This window comes from Solea solea, chromosome 10 (assembly GCF_958295425.1).
Source record: "Solea solea chromosome 10, fSolSol10.1, whole genome shotgun sequence".
NCBI lineage: Eukaryota > Metazoa > Chordata > Actinopteri > Pleuronectiformes > Soleidae > Solea > Solea solea.
This window is the reverse complement of record NC_081143.1, coordinates 24,996,583-25,010,217: the sequence shown is the minus strand read 5'-3', so window position 1 is coordinate 25,010,217 and position 13,635 is coordinate 24,996,583.

Sequence of the window (13,635 nt, the reverse complement as noted above, 5' to 3'; positions counted from 1 at the left end):
ATTGTTGTGTATCTGCTCCTGGTCTTTTTCTTCTGTCTCTACCACACCTCCCTCTTGTCCTTTCTGTCTGGCCACATTTTCAACAAGACATGGACTGCTAAATATTTCTTCACAGAAGTCAAAGGTCCAGCCGTGTGCTTAACTTGTGGTACACAAGTCGCTGTGTTTAAGGATTACAATCTGAATCGTCACTACGTGACCAAACACAAGCACTCTAGACTTATCAGAGGAAGAGCGCGCAAAGGAGTCGGAGGCAGCCTATGTCGAAGACAACGTTAAGAACGATGTCCATGATATGTTTCTTTAACAAGTGTCAGTAGTATAGTATAATAGTATTCATTATATAGTGTAGTAATTTGATATTGTCAATACAGTTAGTTATAATTGAATAAAGTCTGCATTTACCTTAATTTTGTTGATTGTATGTTTGTATGCTGCCCAATTTACACCAACACAATACAATTTACTGCTTTTTTATAAAGAGATAAAAAATTAATATTGAGCAGAATTAATTCAGCCCATTGGTCCCACAACAACATTTTATGTTTCTCATGTGGCCCCTTGGGGAAAATAATTGCCCACCCTTGAGCTAAGATGAGTAACTGCTTTGGAACGTTGCGTTTTAAACCAAGAGTGGACATCATCTAAGTATTTTTTATACTTAGATGATATACTTAGATGATAGTATATTCTAAGAGTCGGTAAGAAGAGACACCACTCAGGGTCTGTGGTGTTCTACACAAAAGTACTGCAAATAGAGACCAAACATTTCAGTTTCACGCCTCAGGAAAAGGAACATTTAGTATTTTTACAGCATTTTTACTTCCAATCATAAATGCTATGCATGTTGCATATGAAGATGATTATCTTTAGACACTTTTATTTGTGGCCCTTTGCTTGCTTTATTTACGTCAGTGTTGCCCACCCCTGGGTTAGAGAATGCATTATACATCAGTGTCCTCACAAACATATATAAAGATATGTGTGTGTGTGTGTGTGTGTGTGTGTGCGTGTGTGTGCACTGGCTCCGTAGACCTCCTCTGCCCTGTGACTGCACATCTTGCAACTCTGTCATGCACAGCGAGAGGGGGGTCAGCAGAAAGTCCAGTTGGTATAGCAACTTGCAGACGGACATGTCAACAGAGACGTATCATATGGTGAAAGAGAGATGAGGGAGGGCGGGGGGATGTGTGTGTGTGTGTGTGTGTGGGGGGGGGGGGGGGGGGGGTTGTGTCAGTCCAGGAATGGACAGAAGATGTACGACAGAGTCAGAGAGGGAGACAGTGGGGGGGGGGGGGTGGAGGCCCAGGGAGAGGTGGAGTGAGTTGAAACATCACAGCAAAGTGAGAGGGAGAGAAAAGCAGCAGGGACAGGAACAAAATGAAACAAAAATAAATGGTCTACAGGGATGTATGGGAAAATACGTACAATCAAAAATGTAGAAAGAGAGGGAGAGCAAGGCAGAGATTAGTCTCGGTCGTCCCTACAGAGCCGATGCAGGCAGCAGGTTCACTTCTTTGATAATGATGAGTCAGCGAGTTCCTTGGCAGGCACAAACACATGTTACCACACAAACGCACTAACGTTCAGAGTGAAATCTGACATGAGGATCAAACCCAGTCACTCAAACCTGAGTGACTCATGTGAGAGCCATGTCTTTGGTGGCACACTGAGGAAAGAGACCGTTTCAATTACGTAACAGTAGAACTATGTAAAAATGAATTTCTAAGATTCACACAGAGCGAGAGTGACGGTGTGTGTTTCTTTTGCAACCAAGGAAATCTAGCGTTGATATTAAAGGTGTTGAATGACATTATACGCTTTTCAAACCTCCACACAAACCTCAAACCAAATTGTCCTTATGTATTTGCATTCTCTGCTATTTAGGATTAAGGGTTAGGGTTTGTTTCCTCTTAATTTACAGATTAAGGTTTATTGGAATGTGGAGAATACGCTAAATATAAGCAGAAAATAAACTGAAAAGTTTTTTTTATCCCCTGAGGGAAAGTTCATGACCATTGGTATAAAAAAATTGAATTTGTATTTATTTTGAACTAAACATTACGGTCAACTACATATTTGTTTTTTACTTTTTACTGTTCTTATTATGAAAGTAAATTTCATGTTAATTTTTTGAATGCATTACATGTAAAAGTAATTCCTAAACTCTGGTTTTGGCTTTAAAAGACATGTACATTTCTAATCCTGAGAACAGACTCTTGTATTCCTGGTTTTTTAAAACTAAAATTTGGTTTACAGCAACCTCACTGCAACAAAAGCACGAGTAAGGGCTAGGGCTGGGCGATAATACGATAACAGTATATACCGCGATAAACACTTCCACAATATCAATAGAAAAAAAACATTTGATAGCGGAACATTTTCCTCGCCAGTCCGACCACAATGTGCAAATTATGCAAGACGACCGTAGCCCTCAAGAGTGGAAATACAAACGAACATGTTCTACCACTGTCGTCGCTCACACCCTTTGGATTACACAGGTTGTGCGGCACGGCCAGCAACATCTTTTGCTGCTACATGTGGAGATATGTGGAGACATTTTTTTTTACACAGACATTACTGAGGCAGTGGCATACCACAAAGCAAAGGACATGATCAATATGAACTAGTGATATGCTCCCCAGCCCTAGTAAAGTCAACAACATCTCAAAGTTTTCAGAGCCTGCCAATTCATTTGATGAGTTGATAGTTTTGTCCTGAGATACTATCTTTTGTGAACAGAAAATAATTCTCTCACCAGTTTTGCAGAACAAACATTTTCAACACACTGTCATCAAGATACATGGCCACTTAGTTCCTCTAAAGTTGACACCAAACAGCTCCTCTCCTCCCCTTCTCTTCTGTAGGTCATGAACCTATGGTTTGCTCCAGCAGCCAGCAGACATCTAGGTGTGAGGCTGTGTGGTGAAATGAACCGCTGGGGGTGAGCCAAAGTTCAGGCAGGTCACAGAGGCCGGACAGACTCAGCGTTACCCTGATGTGTGTGTGCACACACAGGAGAGGCGGCGTGTGCCCATGGCTGCCTGCCATACCTGCAGTGTCCCTCTGACGAGTGTGTGCGACTTTATCCGTGTGTTGTGAAACAAATGGAGAGTGTGTCTCTTGGCACAGTGTCCCCGGGTGAGCGGCATAATGAGCTGGTAGCTGGCGGCCAATCACGGTCACCGGCAACCTCCGAGGTCGCACAGAGTTGTTGTGTGTAAACAGTGCGGTGGGCCCGCCTACGTTTGACGCACACCTGACAAGATGCACACACACTTGAGGCAAGGTCACAGTGGTCAGGGCACAGATTTAGCAGGAAGGCACCCATAGATGTTTACATGCATGTATGCAGACAAGTTCACTTATTGGGCAGGTAAAAAAGACAAGTGCCTCTCAATTTCTACAACATGGTGCTTTGGCAGGTTAACGTCCATCACCATCTGCCTCGCTGCACTGGTGATGAGCAGCGCCCCGAAGGACTTGGGCTGTTAAACATCCAGCATCCATCCTCCATGTTTCATTTAACTTTATTTAAACAGGAAGTCCCGTTGAGATTAGAAATCTCTTTTACAAGGGAGACCTGGCCAAGGTAGCAGCCATACAAAATCTAAACTATATAAAACACGTACATGATCCACAAATGAACAATAAAAAAGAAACAGAACTATTCAAGCACAATGGCCTCTCAAGAAAAACAATGACATTCTACCCTCACTTCATTCTTTATTATACTTTTAAAATCATTAATGGATGTGAATGTTTTTAGTTTAAGAGTTGTTGGAGATAATTGCATGACTATGGTGCATGGTAGGAAAAAGTCTGTCTCAACAAGACCTCAAGCTTTGTATGAGAATAGACTGTGGGCATTTGCTTCAACTTCAACAGACTATTTACATCGATTGCAAGGAAGGGACGAATACCCTTTCTCTAGGGAAGGATGGAGTGGGAGATCGACAGGCGGATCAGGGCAGTCTGCAGTGATGCGGATGCTCAACTGGTCTGTTGTTGTGAAAAGGGAGCTAAGCAGAAAGGCGAAACCCTCAGTTTACCGTTCGATCTACATGCCAACCCTCACCAATGGGCATGAACTTTGGGTAATGACCATAAGAATGAGATCGCGAATACACAGGGTATCTGGGCTCAGCCTTAGAGATAGAGAGAGGAGCTTGGACATCTGGGAGGGGCTCAGAGTAAAACCGCTGCTCCTCCACGTCGAGAGGGGCCAGCAGAGGTGATTCAGGAATCTGGTTAGGATGCCTCGTGGACACCTCCCCAGGCATGTCCTTCTGGGTGGAGACCCCGGGAACGACCCAGGACACACTGGAGCGATTATATCTCTCAGCTGGCCTGGGAACACCTTGGAATCCCCCCAGAGGAGCTGGTAGAAGTGGCAAGGGAGAGGGCTGTCTGGGCCTCCTTGCTAATGTGGTGCTGCCCCCGTGACCCGGACCCGGATAAGCAGAAGAACGGAATGTCGCCCAATCGGCTGGTTATTTTAGTACTATTCCAAATGGAAATGCACTTTAGTGGCAGTTAGATGCTAAAGTGGCTGATGTGAACGCACACAGACACACCTTCCTGACTCACTACTGACCGTTAGCTGATATGTGTGAGAGTAATATTCCTCTCACCTGAGGAAACATGATTCCCCACAAGTGACTCACTATGAGCTGAACATGCAACCATAATACACACACACAAACAAACCTGTTTTTATATCTTAGTTAGGACACATCAGATACAAAATGCATTCCCTAGCCCCTTACCCTAACCTTAACCAAGTGTCTAACCCTAACCCTTACCCTAACTTAAACCCGATTACAGTATATCCCTGACCCTAAAACCAGGTCTTATCTCTGAAAAATCATCTTTACTTTTGTGGGGACCAAAATGTTGAAACAAGGTTCAACTGTCCTCACAAAGATAGGTTTGCTAGTTGTTTTGGACCTCACAGGGATATAAATGCAAGTACACACACAGAAATGTTTCATTTGATTAAATTTCCAGTAAACTTTTCATCCTGACCTAGGTAAGAGATTTTGGCTCAGTCTGCCTCTTATTGTGACAGACTATGTCAATATTATCTGTCTGTCCTGATGGGGAAGTGAATCTCCCTCATTCTAGTTGTTTGACTCTCTGGAGGAAACCCAGATGACCACTCCACCCCACGGACACCACAGCACACACACAAACATAGTCTCCCTCTACCACAATAGTGTTGTCATGTGCTGAGAGTGTGTTTGTGAGGGCTGGGCTGGTGGTTTGGTCTCACTCTTGTTTGCTGTGGGGGTGTTGTGGCTCCATGAGCGGCCTTGTCTGGCTCTCCCACACTTTGTCCTCAGTCCACCCTCTGTCTCAGGACACACACACACACACAAGCACACGACATGTGCACATTATGCTGAACACTTGTTTGCAAGTTATAAGCTGAGGATTTAATTACAGAAAGTATGAGGATTTAACTACAGAAAGCATGCCAACAAAACCATATGCCATTCTCCATCATGTTGTCTAAATTTGAGCTTTTTGTGAAGTGAAAGTCAGACTTCAAGTCTTGTGATAGTCAAGATTGAAGTTGGTGAGGGGAAGCATTCACAAATATTGCAAGTTGCAAATCTCCCAAAGCTGCTCATTAAATAAACATGACAACACATCACTGATAGCAAATCCTTACACGACATAGGCCCATAAATTAAGTGGATCCCCATAGACTTAATTTACAGGCTTTTTTTAAGTGACGTTGTCATTTGTATTGAGTGTACTTTGTCAAAGCCTTCAATTCTAACTCACTCAGCTTTTGTAACTGTGAAATATATAGAGTACATGTTAATGTGCTGTAAATGTGTGGTTTTGATGAGCTCCTCTTTGCTAGACAGGAATATTTGTGTGTCTGGGCAAGGAGTCTTGATTCATGTTGAAGTAGAGAGGTAGGGTGAAGTGTAAGGGGTAAGTAGCCCTTCAAATGGATTTTGGACATGGAAGGTCAAGAGTTTTTTTCCAAATGAACTGAATCCAAGGAAAATAATGTCATATTTACGCTTGATTAGTATGTTGTGGAGCAATTAGGGTTGCCAAACATTCCATAAAATTAGGACTTGTTGCATATGTTCAAGTTAAAAGACGTTTTCCGTGTTGAACAAATGCGTGTTTTAAGTGCAATATGTTCCTTATTTTCTTATCTGGAAGTTGGCACCCCTAGTAGCAATGCTAACCATCCCAACACTTGTTTGCACTCTCTTGTACAAACCATATACCAGTCCACTATTCCCAGGAGTTCTGATGAGCATCAAAGCGGAAACATGTCAACGCACTTTTTGCATTATTACATTACATTACATGTCACTAAACATGCTTGCATATTCTAGGATGGACTTCAGGATGGGATTATGAGTGGTTATTTCCAATAAGGGCTGATAAATTCATCCATTAAAACCCAGGTTTTCAAAGTCTAATCAAGACCAAATTTTAACAGCTCAAACATTCTCTCATAAACACAACAATGATCTGCCACAATTACCTAATTTTCCAGACTAAAATGACATGGTTCTCTTCGTCATTTAACAAATAAGAGCATGTTTAGATTCAAAATAGAACGGTAGTCAGCCTTCCTGCACATCATCCTGAAATATTTCCTGTTATTATCTGCAGGGAGCTTAAGTCACAATTGCTGCACTATACTGTATGAGTATTTTTTTTTCTTATTCATGTATCATCGTCAGGGCTGTTGCAACACAGTAGGAGAGGTACTTGCCGGAGGCCCTGAAGTGAAAAGGATTTCCTGAGAATTACAAATGACAATTATATGAGAACACCCTGAACTTTTACACAAATCTGAAGGGTTCAACAATTTTGCTGCATTTAAGAAGTGTATTTCAAACTTTTCCTTTTCATTGGACAGCGGGATGCATTAAATACATTTTTGTTCCACCTGGGAAATTAACTTTCCTTAACTGGGAGCTCAGTTTCCCAAGGTCTTAACAGGCATTTGACCGTGCCCTCACGCTTGGCCTGAAAATACTTGAAGAGAGTTTATCTGCTCAGAGAAACTCAGTAAGTTGTTCATTAACCCTGACTCTAAGTTCTTCTGAAAAAAAAAACTGGAGTGTGCACTGGAGCCAACAGATCCCCCAGGACAGTGTGTGGTATTTTAAGAACAACTTTATTTGTCCCAAAGGCTCTTGGTTACGGTAACTAGTTATGAGCTCATTTTCGAGATAAGCAGTGAGGTTTGCAGAAGTGAAACAAGAAGTGCACGCTTGCCCTTCTCTTCTGCCTGTCCTGTTTTTCACAGAGAAGTGCTAAGATCCATTTTTTCCTCCTCGAGTATCCCTGCAGTTTTCTCCATCACGCCCTTCTCATCACGCTGCTCTACACTCGTCCTTCACATGAACACCGAAGGGAACAAACAAAGAAAGAGGAACTATTCTTTCTTTCTGACCAGACCTAGGGTTTCTTGGGGGGATGTGGTGTAATGTGGTATCCGTGTTGCAACATTTAGCATGTTCTCACATCCTCAAAACAGACACGGTCTGCTGTCCAAAAAAACCTCACAAGTGAAATTCTTACGTGACCAAATAACCGCAAATAACCTCATCATCATTATCATCATCCTCTTGGTGATTTCATGGCAATGGTCACACTCTAAATAATAACAACAGATCATAACAGGAGCTGGTTGACCATTAACCAGACGCTAGATGAGTCGATGCTCGGCTCCTGCTGTACACATTTGTAAGTGTCCCCAGGCAAGATACTCAATCTCAAACTGCCTCTAATGGGTGTACCTCTGGTGCAAGTGTAAACAAGTGACATGTTCTTTTAAAGGGCTTTGTTCAGAGTAGAAAATAGTTTTCCATTTCAAAGAATGCGTTTTCAGCTTAGCACAGCAGTTTGGACCTTTTTCTTCGTTACATTATAGTGTTCATGCAAAGTATTTTTGCTTTTTATTTAGGACGGAGATTGTGAGTTTGATGCAGACGGATATGACTTTTATCACACCAACACATCTGGGGGTTTTTTTTGTGCAGCATTTAATCTCACAAACACTGTAAAGTGGATCTGCAGTTTACAAATATCTTCTTCCTACAACAACATACAGAATACAACAACCAACATGGAGGACACACTACTACACTACAATTAATGACTTCTAATTTTTTCAGACCAACTTATCCGTCAATAAAGTCAAAGTGGAGTCGAAGGTCGTACCAGCGGATATTGGCAAAAGACCAAGAAAGCAGAACATTTCTGGACTTAAAATGTTTGGACAAAAAAACAGGACTAGAACTACTAGCTTCTCTTGAATCTTTTCAGTGAAAATTAAATGTAACAAATAAATAAGTAAATGCATCGTTGAATGTCAATCTGCAAATCTCTGCCCTTTCCTGGCAGGAGTTTCCAAGGACCTTCTGGTACATGTACAAGCTTCTCAGAAAAACAGCATTACAGAAAAGGGCAGTAGCGGGGCGGCGTTGTTCTTTCAATGGTTCCCTTCCCTCAACGTCACAGCATCAAATAGTGCAATACCTATGAAAGTCATTCTCGCTGTTTTTGCTGATAAAGCCATGCTCTGTTGAACGGCAGCAGCACCGTCTTTTCCGTGCTGAGCAACCACACGGAAGCCTTGTTTACGCTTTAAACCAATGACATATCAGACATAATATTTGATTGACACCGCTAGATCTTAGGGCACTGGAAGTTAAGCTGTGTTCCAGTGCAACGCCAAAGAGGACAACAACTGAGCATCTGGCTGGAGGCTGCGCCCAACAGTGCAGTTGAAATCCGGATGTATGGCCACCCCTATACCTGCCAAACCTCTCACCTGACAGCTGTGCACCCTTCACAGCATCAGCGGGGGGCAGGGAAATGCTGTTTCCACCTCTGCTGTTGTCTTTGATTAACAGTTGTTCAGTGCTGAATCAGCACATCTAGCTGGTTAAACTGTGCTGAGTCACACACTATTGAACACATGACTAAGAGACTGCAGCTTTGTGTTTGATATACTAAGAGCTTGTCCTAATGTGTATATGCATAACAAATGTTAATGTGATGTAGATTTGTGTAAGTTGTGGTTTTGATGAGCTCCTTTGCTAGACACAAATATGTGTGCATTATACCGTGTGTGCATGTGCATGTGCGTGTGTAGGGATTTGCATGTTACCACATATCATTTGCATGAAGTCACTTAAGTGGAAACTATGACAGCATGGAGGTGTGCCGCAGCCTTCATCTTCCGCAAAACACCAGGAGCATCTGCTTATTAACACGTACCCACCCCACACACCCACAATAATAGGAGTGCCACACACTGTTTATAAAGATTAAGTTTCATGTATGGTTTCACATTTGACAAATGACCTGGAAACTGGCTCTTTGACTTTGACAGGAGGTCACATGACTGCACAAAGCACCAGTGGCTACAGAATTTAAAAGATAACCATCACCAATAGCTCAGTGAAGCAAGAATAACATTAGAGACATTAAATTAGATACTGCTCTGTGCAATTCTTTGCACGGAGAATCTCCACCCTGAGGCTCTAAAACTGAGATGTAAGAGAAATCATGCTAAAGGTCTTAACAGGCAAGAACCTTTTCTGTTCAATGGACGACGTCTACTCTGCAGAATCCTGCCACTTCTCATCCCAAACATGAACTAACTCACTTCAAACAGATCATGCACCAATTATCACTTCACCTCTTTCCCTACTAGTGGTTCCCCCTGACAGATATTATCTCCCTGTCAGACAACTGATAAATACAAGAAAACGGCGTTTCACAAAGTCCCAAGTCAAAGCTACACATCACCTTTTTCTGTCTTTAAAGCCCACAGTCAACACTCTCCACGCTTTGATCCTCTAAATGTTGACAATGGCATTTTCTTCAAGACTCAAAGAGTGTCTGTGTGTGTGTGTGTGTGTGTGTGTGTGTGTATGTGTGAGCGTAGGTCCCTCTCCGTACTGTCACAGGCTGTCAGGACCAGAGAGAGACAGAGAGATGACTCTCACAAAACGACTGTATTTCAATCTTCCATTGTGGCCGAGTCGGGGTCAAAAGGAGCAAAGAGAGAAGGAGAGAGGCAGTGACAAGAGGGAGAAAACAAGGCAAGATTACACTGAATGTTCAAAGGAGTCACACTACCCTATACCTTGATTAAAATGTATTTTTAGTTTTACATTTAAGATCCTGTCAAGCATATTTTAGTTGCTGTTTCAAGGAGAGTTAATTGTTATGGAATTTTTGTACAAGAAAAAAAATCCAAATTAAACTGTGGGAGCCCCAGATCTAACTGAAGTTTATGCGTAGCTAACCATGCTAACAAAGACCACTGGAGACAAGTGTCAGGCGGATAGCAGGGAAAAGTAAAAGGGAAGGTCTACAAGACGGTAGTGAGACCTGGAGACTGTGGCACTGTCTAAAAGATTTTGAGATTTGCATTGGAAGTGACCCAATTGGACAGGATTATAAATGAGAATACTCCAGGGAATGGTTTGGAGATACAAGTAAGAGAGGTGAGGTTGAGATGGTTTGGACAAAAGGATCTCGAAGATGGAGATGCTGGGTAGGAGGAAAAGTAGAAGACCACAGAGAAGGTTCATGGATGTTGTGAAGGAGGACATGAGGACAATTGGTGTAACAGAAGAGGACACAAGGGAGAGGGCAAGATGGAGGCATATGATCCGCTTTGGGGACCTCTGAAGGGAAAAGCTGAAAGAAGAGGAAGATAACTACAAAAACTGGGAATGGGAGGCGCAAATAATTGTGCCACAGACAGAAAAATGTACGAAAAATTGGTTCACACGTGTATAAGGTCAGGTGGAACAAAAAATTTCATTGGCCCCATGACCCAAATCCAACAGGAAGGCTGCCATTTTGGCTTGATTTTGATCTTTTTGCACATGAGGTATTTGAACGAGCTCCTGAACGAGAGCTTTGCTTTGATCAATTTCAAAAAGTTTGCTTAGATGTATTTACTGAAGAAACCTTCGGGTTGTGGCAGGAAACAAAACTAACAGATGTCAAGTTTGTGGATCAGAATATCTACAACCTAATGTAGTGGCCTTGAGTGTCTCGTGGCATGGACAAACATATTTAACCCCCACTCCAGCAATATTCAACTTCTTCAGGGGCAGCTATCCACATACATAGCTTACCATGTCATTGCTATGCAGACGACACTCAACTATACTGACATCAAGCCAGGCTTGTCTCTTGATATATTTATCTTAAGATTTAATAACTTACATTCAATATCACGTGCTGTACTGAAGATTTAATGCAAATGTGTCTAAATGAGCATACATGAATGCGTTTGAACTTTCATCATTTCATACATACAGTACATAGCAACATATGCTCAGAGTTCTTCCACTGTACTTGGTATATAGATTGTGCTAAGATTCCCAGACTGAATTATGATGGTGAGAACAGCAGTAGCCAGGCTATGTATTGCAGAACTCCAAGTCCCGTTTGTCTTCAAACGTGTGTCTGTACTACTCCATAATCCATTGAAGACAAATTCCTTTCTTACAAAATGAACAGTGGACATACGGTGTAGTATATGTGTGAGCTTGGGTAAACATGTTTTGACTCATAGCACTCTTTTCTAGGTCCTGAGACAGGAAGTGCTACCTTAGCAACGTGAGCAAAACACAGGAAGTGCAGACTGCATGCTTTGAATTCCAGCATTCTCCTACACCAGTGATGGACTGCAAAAGGGGGAGAGAGAAAGAGAGAGAGAGACTGTGTGTGTGTGAGAGAGAGAGAAAGAGAGAGAGAGAGAGAGAGAGAGAGAGAGAGAGAGGGAGGGAGAGAGAGAGAACAATGGACAGCACACACAGTTTCGCCAAAAAGAGACAAACGTTCAAACTGGAGAGTTGCAGTGACACAGATGGTTGGACACAAACAAAAGGTCAATTATGAAGCTGTAGATAGAAAGGACAATGATGGAGGATATGGACGAATACACACATATCTCTACAGAAACAGTCACAGCAGGAACCTTGTTGTGCTCCTCACACTGAGACCTATAACTTTCCTCAGAATGTTTGAGCAGCTTAACACTTTTTGACAGATATAATGTCCTACAAACCGAGGGAACTCATGAAGGACATTCATCTCACAGAGGGGTGTGCGCATATAAAGGCTAACCATTGTTACACAAAGAAAACTTGAGGGCTTTTTTTCCCCTTTGTCTACTGTAGTACTACAGTCAGAGATGCTGGTCAACTTGAGTGACAAGAGCACTTACACTGTAGTCCTCCATTTGTCCCTGGTCAGTTTGGTGCAGGGCAGAAATAGCATGCAGTAAAACATCGACTGTACATATACATTATAGGTGGGCATGGCGGTTTGAAGGTTTTCCTCCACATGAGGGTCACAGGGCTGCTGGTGCCAATCCCAGCTGACATGGGTTAACCCTGGATAGGTCACCAGCCCATCGCAGGGCCAACACATAGAGACGGACAGTGATTCATATGGGCAGCATATTTAGAGTGTTCAATTAACCTCTGCATGGTTTTTGGACATGTGAGAAGAAACTGGAGTACCCAGAGAAAACAGGGAGAACATGCAAACTCCTCACAGAAAAGCCTGGATGCAAACCAGCAACCTTCTTGCTGTGAGGCAACAGTGCAAAACACTGTTGAACTGGAGCCTCCCCAATGTGTTGCTTGTATGCTCTCCTTGTGGTTTGCGTGGATGTTCCTGGTCATTCTTCCTTCCACAGGTCAATGGTCTAACAGTTACAGTTAGATTAATCGGGTACTAAGTTGAGTGTCTGTATGAATGTGAATGGATGCTGTTGATTTGTCCAGGGTGTACAGTAACCGGTCTTTTGAGGCCATAATTGGCCTCAGCTCCCCTGTGACCATAGGAGGAAAAGCAGGATAGATGGGTGCACTGTAGATTACTTTGACAGAATGATCCTAATAACCTGCCAGTGTTGATATCAGATGAGGCTGCAAACCTCTGGATTAATTTGAGTTCAGTGCTTTGCAGGTACACCCGACACCTCAAGTGGAAGAAGTGGCAGCCTGTGTTTTTTCTGCTGCTGTAGCCCATCTTCTTCAACATTTGACGTGTTGTGCATTCAGAGATGATATTCTGCCTTGCTATAATTCTGAACCATTCTGGCCATTCTTTTTTGACCTCTGGCATCAACAAAGCATTTTTTGCAAAGAGAACTGGATGTTCTCTGCTTTTCTGACCGCCCTCTTACTGTATAGAGTATCAGCACAAATCCCCAGACCAGCCCATCTGACATCACCAACCACGCCTCATTAAATCATCTTCCTTCCTCTTTCTGATGCTTGTTTTGAACTTCAGCAGGTCATCCCGAGCATGCCTAAATGCACCGAGTTGCTGTCATGTGATTGGCTGATTGGATACACTATATGGACAGAAGTATTGGGACGCCTGACCATTACAAAAATGTTCGTCAATATTTTGAAGTGTTTCTATGGGGATTTGTGTCCATTCATTCTGTAGAGCTTTTATGAGGTCAGGCACTGACGTTGGACGAGAAGTCCTGGCTCACAATCTCTGCTCCAGTTCATCCCAAAGGCACTCGATGGGGTTGAGGTCAGGGCACTGTGCGGGTCATTCGAGTTCTTCCACACCAAACCATGTCTTTAC